We start from the raw sequence: 7,462 nt of genomic DNA, 5'->3' as shown, positions 1-7,462 counted from the left end.
TTTGGATAAGTCTTGCCAGCGGTCTGTCAATTTTATTGATTCTCTCAAAGAACCAGCTTCTAGTTCTGTTGACCTGCTATACTGTACTCCTGGTTTCTAATTCATTGATTTCTGCTCTAATCTTGGTCAACTGCTTCCTGGTGCGTGGATTAGGCCTGTCCCTCTTCACATTCCTCACCCCCTGCTTTCCCTTTATATTCTCTCCCAGGTTAAGACTCCCCTTAAACTTCCTCTGGGATGTCTTTCCTGACCCAGAGGAAAAGATATGTGTCCCTCATAGGCTCCAGAACTACGTAGTGACTGCTTGATCCCTGTTGGCCCCAGGGGCAGCTACCCCAGGACACATCTTTCTCAGTTGATTGCAATGATCTGTTTCCTGCTGTCTCCCCCATTACACTGTGAGCTTCTTGAGAGCAAGAACTGTGTCCCTGGAACCTAAAACCGTACCTAGCACACAGTCAGTAAGTACCTATGGAATTAGTGGATAAAGAATATTATCTTTTTTAAAAATACAGACATTGGAATTTGAATTAAAATTTTTATTCTAGAAAATTAGGAAAATATGACAATGTACAAAGAAGGAAGTTAAAATCATTTGTAATCCCCCTATTTTGAGGTAGCCCCTTTTAGTTTATGCATTAATTTTTGAGAAAGGGTATACTATGTAAAAAGGAGAATGTAGGAGCTTTCTGGCAACCATGTGTATTGCATAGAGAATGGAATTAAAAGACCAGTTAGATAAGGGTTCAAACTCTGGGTATAAAATGACAAGGGCATGGACAGGGGACAAGAGAACAAAGCTGTGAGATAGATGCATGGGTAAGTAGCAGGTGCAGTGGCAGGACCTGGTAATGGATTCGAGGAGGTGGGGAGCGGGGAGCCGAGCAGAGAGATGCTGTCTGCTGACCTAAAGGTTAATAAACTGTTGAGTAAATGGAAGATTTTGAGATTGGATGAGCAGAGGTGTCCTGCTCTCATCGATTTCTTCATCAAATATGTATTGGGCGTCTGGTCTGCTCCAGGCACTGGTGAGGAATGGGCACGACCGCAGCCACTGAGCCCGAGCGCCACGGCGGAGAGGCCACCTTGCCCGTCCTCGTGTCAGCTGCACCGTAACCTCCAGACTGCACAAGATGGCAACAGTCCTCAGCGATTTCTTGAGACGTCTGCGCGAGAGCCGACGTCCTGACCACACGACAGGTCTCTGCCGGTAGACTCCGTTGTTGATCAATACTGAACAGACGGGCTTAGTGCACTAGCGCCCACAGAACACTTGCTTTCCCTCCAACTCATGTAACTGCCCCCCCTTTTCTCCCTCCTAAAAACCCCTTGCTTTTATCCTGCAGTGGGACAATACTGGGTTTCCATCCGAACGTGCTCCCTGAATTGCGGCTCTTTATTTTCTGGGTAAAGGTACATCAGTGAGCACAGCAGCAAACTGCTGGCCTCCTGCAGCTGCGGCTCAGGACGTCCACACATGGTCCCGTGGACAGAACGGGCAGGTTTAGGCTGGGAGAGCAATCGAGGAAAGTTATCAAGTCCTTTACAGAATTTTCCAAGAGCAGACAATTCCTTTAATTCCCGAACACAGGCGTGTATGTTCGTGTCTTCCACACAAGTTGTGAGCCACTGCCTTTGGCCGGTGAAGAAAACAGACAGTTGCTTCAGATGGAGGTAGAAAAACCCCTCCTTATGCAATGGCTAGTTTTTGGTTGGTTCCAGATGTGAACAGGCCAGAGTCCTTCCTGATGAAAATTGGGAATTAGTCTTGCTCTGAAGAGACATCCTCTAATAAAAAATTCCATTAATAGTCAATAGCTAGAAAAACCACAGAAAATTTCAGAAACTCCTGGAGAAAAAAAAAAACACTAAGTAAATAAAATGTCCCAGTTGTGTAACACTGGTTACACAAGTATTCACTTTGTGAAAATACTCTGAGATCAATAATTTGAGATTTATAATTTGGACACTTTTCTGTGTGTATGTTGTAGAGGAATACAAATCTTATTTAAAAGCAAAATTGCTCCAGATACAGTGTCTTCTAAAAAAAAAAAAGAAAAGAAAAAAAAACCAAGAATAAAACAAACCAGGGAAATCCTTCTCTGTTTCTCCGACAAGGAGAATGGTTGCTTCCTGAGGACAGGACACTGGTATAGCCTGTGAGGAGCACTTTCCCGGCTTCCGACTCTGGAGTCGGTGAAGCTGGGTGCGTCACATTCCAATTCCACCTTCTTCACGGGCTGGTTGGCCACTGGCAGATTGTTCAAACCCTTCGAGCTTCGTGGAGCTCATCTGCAAAATGGGAAACCATCGACGTCTCAGAGTCGTTATATGTATGAACGAGGTGATGTGTGTGCCGGGTCTGGCCCGGTGCTTGCCATACGGAGCACCCACATGAATGTTCCATCCTCACTTCCTCCAGCAACATCCCTCTTTTACACTTTCCCAGACGTTCCCAGGTCTGAGCTCCCAGGGAAGGCAAAGGGAGATGCTACTGGGACAAATACACCAAAGACTGGAAAGCAGGAGAGGCTCGAGGAGGAGCCAAGGCCAGCCAGGCGCTGGCACTCATGAGTAACAAGGAAAATGTGAAAGGATGGCTGTCATTACTGAAACCCATCCAGACACTGCCGCCAGGGTGCCAACGACAACAAGGAGAGCTGAAATTATAGTATTTGCTCACTGTGCAGATTTTCCCCACGGAAAAATAGGGGGAGTAAGTCAAAAAACAGCAATACGATATATCAAAACAGTGGATTTTCCCATGGTGTGAGTATAGCAGGGAATTTGGGGTTACTTTTTGGTGCCAGTCTTACAGGAACACTTGGTTGACTCATTAAAATCCAATCAATGGCTATTTTCATGTGTGTCATCTTCTGACATGGAGTTTTAGGGAATTGGGATATTCTGCTATTTTCAGCTTGTGACATTAACTTGCTTTTCTTGAGGTGGTTTTCCCTGACTTTTCCATTCTCCTGTGTTTGGGGCCTGAGGTAACCCGATTGAGGTTCACCTAGCAATAGATTTTGCACAGTCATTAGCTCTAAAACTTTCCCGGGTGCCTCCATTCCTTCCTTGGGGACCCATCCTGGCCCTCATCCTCTCTGCTATTCTGTGCCTTCTTGACGTCACAGATAGTTTTTGCCTGAGGCTGCAGATTGATGGGCTTACACGGTGACCTTGGGGATTGCTTCCTCATCAGACATAACGGGTTCAGTGTTCCCCCACTGATAGCTCATCTCCTTGGGATGAGGAGGTCGTGGTTTCCATGAATACTGTGCCACCATAGACCCGTGCGGCTTGTACTTTTCCTTTGTGTATTTCTTATATGGGGGCCACTTTGGCATATCGGTTATTTTAAATAAAAGTGACTCAAGAGACAACCTGTGCAGGAAAGACACTGAGATCGTCCCCTGTCCCCCTGAAAGCAGGAGATAAACGTCCAGGTGAAAGGTGCCCTCCCTGTGCCAGGAGGTAAAGACACATCCTTATCACCAGAGATGGGACATTTAGAGCTGAGAAGACTGTGTCAACACCCTTGTGACCTTGTACTAATGTAATCTGCCAGCCCAAGTCTGTTTACAATTCCTTAGGGACTGAAGCTCCCAAAGTTAAGTTTTCTTTGTCCTGTCAATGCCTCACAGTTTATGGGCTCTTTGTGTTGAAAGTGTAACAGCTGCCCGCCTGGGTCATTTCTTCAGGTCTCAAGCATATAACAGGGCCTCTGTGTGCTCATAATAAACTTTGGGGTTTTTTTCCTGTTAATTTGTCTAATGTAAATTTAATTCTTAGTCCAGCTGGAAGAGCTTGAAAGTCAGAGGAAGAATTTTTCCCTCCCTTCACTTCAATGTAGAGTAATGATGGATCCCATAACCTGTGACTTAAACAGAGGAAATTTGTTATTTAAAATCATGTATTGCTTAAATGCAAAAGACACTCCAAAGGTGATACCATATGTGTCATTGGGTGGTTAGGTTCCAGCCTTGGCTCAGAAGAACACCTGACCTTGTCTATCCCTTGGCTGGCCTCTACCTGTTTAGGGACACATGAAGGGGAAACAGATCTAGGAAATCTGATTCCCTGACCTTAGCATCCCCAGCCCATTTGTTTATTGTCACTACAGAAACGGGCTGGTGCTCAGGAAGGCTCCTGCTCTCTCACCCATCAGTCTGAGCATGTAATACAACTCTCCCTCCTGTCACGTGCACGTGGGGACAGGGGAGTGAACGCAGCAGCTCTTGGCTGGGGTTTGGGACTGATTTTTGCCACTAGAACTCCAGCCAAGGGCCCCTGGGGGGCTCAGCCGGTGAAGCGTCTGCCTTCGGCTCAGGTCATGATCCCAGGGTCCTGGGATCGGAGTCCTACATTAGGCCCCCAGCTCAGCAGGGAGTCTGCTTCTCCCTCTGCCTCTGCTGTTCCCCCTGCTCATGCTCTCTCTCTCCCTCTCTCAAATAAATACATAAAATTAAAAAAATAAAGAAATAAAGAAAGAACTCCAGCCAAGAGGCAAGCATTAATGTTGTAGGGAATTCAGATTGCATGTATCCATGGGGGAGGAAAAATTTCATTCTTCTGATTGGACTAAGAATCAGATTGACATGACACAGATTCACAGGAGAAGATAAAATTTAATTTCATACCCGTGGGGAACCCACACACACATGAGATTCTGAAGGCAGTCAGGCCCAAGGTGTAAACAGCATCCTGGAAAGGCAGCAGGGGGTAGGGGGTGGGGCCTTCCAAGGGAAGGAGTGAAATTCACAGGAAGGTGAAAAAAAGTAAATGTTGAGTAACAGGTGTTTGCTGGGCACTCAGAAACAATGCACAAAGAGAGGACTTTGAACAAACAGGCCTTGCTGGATTCTTTCCTGTCCACTGTAACCTGTTCATATCATAATGCAGTTCTCTCTCTTCCTGGAGCAGGCCCTCTAAATTCTTTTAGGCAGTTAGGGAAGGTAAAGTTTCTTCCTGAGTCTTTTGGGTCTTGATTGTTTTCAGTTGAAAATAATCTCCCTGCCAAAGTGGCTAATCTCAGGGTGGCCTGCCCTTGTCCCCTATACATCATTCAAAGATCTGGTTCTAAGAAATCATTACACCCATTCTCTCTATAAAAACAAGAGCCGAGATAATATGAACAATGACAGGTGGCAAGTTTATGAGAATAAAGGGAGGTGTAATTGATAAGCACTTACCATTAGGTTGCATGGAAGGCAGCAATGACCTGCTAGAAGCCTCCAAACCCCCACAAGCTGGGATGCAGTGGCCTGTGAAGTACATTGCCCTGTCACAGCTCCTTTCTCAGCTGCCTGCCCGCCCGCTACCCTACGACCCAGCAATTGCATTCCTGGGTATTTACCCCAGAGATACAGAAGTAGTGATCTGAAGGGGCACCTGGACCCCAATGTTTATACCAGCAATATCTACAAATAGCCAAACTATGGAAGGAGCTGAGATGCCCTTCAACAGATGAATGGAGAAAGAAGATGGGGTCCATATATACAATGGAATATTACTCAGCCATCAGAAAGGATGATTATCCACCATTTGCATCAACATGGATGGAACTGGAGGGGATTATGCTAAGTGAAATAAGTCAAGCAAAGAAAGACAATTATCATAAGGTTTCACTCATATGTGGATTATAGGAAACAGAACAGAGGACCATAGGGGAAGGGAGGGAAAACTGAATGGGAAGAAATCAGAGAGGGAAACGAACCATGAGAGACTCTGGACTCCAGGAAACAAACTGAGGGTTACTGAGGGGAGGTGGGTGTAGGGACGGGGTAACTGGGGGATGGACATTAAGGAGGGCACGTGATGTGATGAGCACTGGGTGTTATATGCAACTGATGGATTGTTGAACACTGCATCTGAAAAGAATGATGTTCTTTAATTGAATTTAAATAAAAACATCATGTTGCTTCTACCACCGTTAAAAAAAAAAGAAAATTTGTGGTATAGCTAAACTTTGGAGTATAAAACAGGATTTTTAAAGAACAGGTTGAATCTATATTGGGTGACTTGGAGGTTTTTCTATGTAGTGATCATTAGTGAGAAAAGCAGTAATCAGAGAAATGTACATAATTTAATTCCACTTCATAGAACAAATCATGACAAACTTCCTTCCCCCTTACGTGAGTGTGAGTGTGTGAGGGTGTGTGTGTCTGTGTGTGTGTGTACTGTTAAAAAGAAAAACTCAGGTCCACAGTGGCATCACTTATGTTAAGGCCTCACTCAGTAAACCAAGACTTAGTATCTAACTTAATCACAGTTTCAGCTCCCCCAGGAATGTAACCTCTAAGCAGCCAGTCCAGAATATCCTGGGCAACACGAGGAGGTAATGCGGTCATAGACCCATCCTTTTCCCCTCAGGAGAGCAACCTTGCCCAAAACAATGCATTCTTTGCTAATAATTTCCTTTTTTCTACTCCTTCTCTGCCTTTAAAAAAACTTTCCTTTCCTGTAGCTCGACAATGCTTCCCTCCACTTGCTAGATGGGATGCTGCCTGATTCATGAATCGTTTAATAAAGGCAATCAGATCTTCAAATTTAGTCGACTGAATTTTGTTTTTTAACAATACAATATGAGCAAGAAGGAAAAATATAGAAGATTGTATCCAGATTGTTAATGAGAGGAGCCAGAGAGCAGCATGGGGTGAATTACTCATTGGAGAGAGAAGACAAGAGGTGGTTGCCTGTTGGACAAATGGACTAATGGACAGCAAGACACCATATTGAAAAAGGAAGTTGTCCATGACATCAGTTGCATACCTGATAAGAACTCATTTCTAAAAATTAGTTGAATGTGCATTTATGCATGAAGAGACTGAGAGAGGAACGATGACCTCGGTGGTGGCCATCTCATGCATGGAATCTTAGTTGATATTCTGTTCTTCATGCTTTGCAAAGTTGATCCCTTACTCTTTTCCATATATCTTTTGTAGTTCAAATATTTTATGACTGACGTGGATTATTATATAATCAGAGAAAAAAATGTTAAATTTCATTGTCATAAAAACATTTGCTTATTTTTATTTCAGGTGGCAGTTCTCATTCTCTCTGTATAATTCCAGCAGCCACTAAATTATGTTCAGAAATTGGACATAGAAACACATAAATCACGGTCTCTGTGCCATGCACCTTATTGGAGCAGATCCAACAAGGAAAGGGCACCAATGGAAGGGCATAGAAGTTGGGGGGACACAAACTCACTAAATCCATGTTGGAGGTATAGGGCAGGCGACACTTTACCTCTACCGACCCCAGGTTTTCAGCAGAGCCCTTTAACAATACGGCAGATTAACGAGAGAAAAACCTTGAACTGCATGCAGCCCACATCACGCAGGAAAAACCTAAAAGAAAAATAACTTAGTATGGCCCAGAATTCCAGCTTATAGTCCATCTTCCACAAAGAGCAATATGTTTGCCGAGAAACGACAAGAGAAAGGAAAGCAGTTTTAGG

Source organism: Ailuropoda melanoleuca, chromosome 8, assembly GCF_002007445.2.
Source record: "Ailuropoda melanoleuca isolate Jingjing chromosome 8, ASM200744v2, whole genome shotgun sequence".
NCBI lineage: Eukaryota > Metazoa > Chordata > Mammalia > Carnivora > Ursidae > Ailuropoda > Ailuropoda melanoleuca.
The sequence above is the reverse complement of the archived record's forward strand: the minus strand, read 5'-3'. Positions refer to the sequence as shown.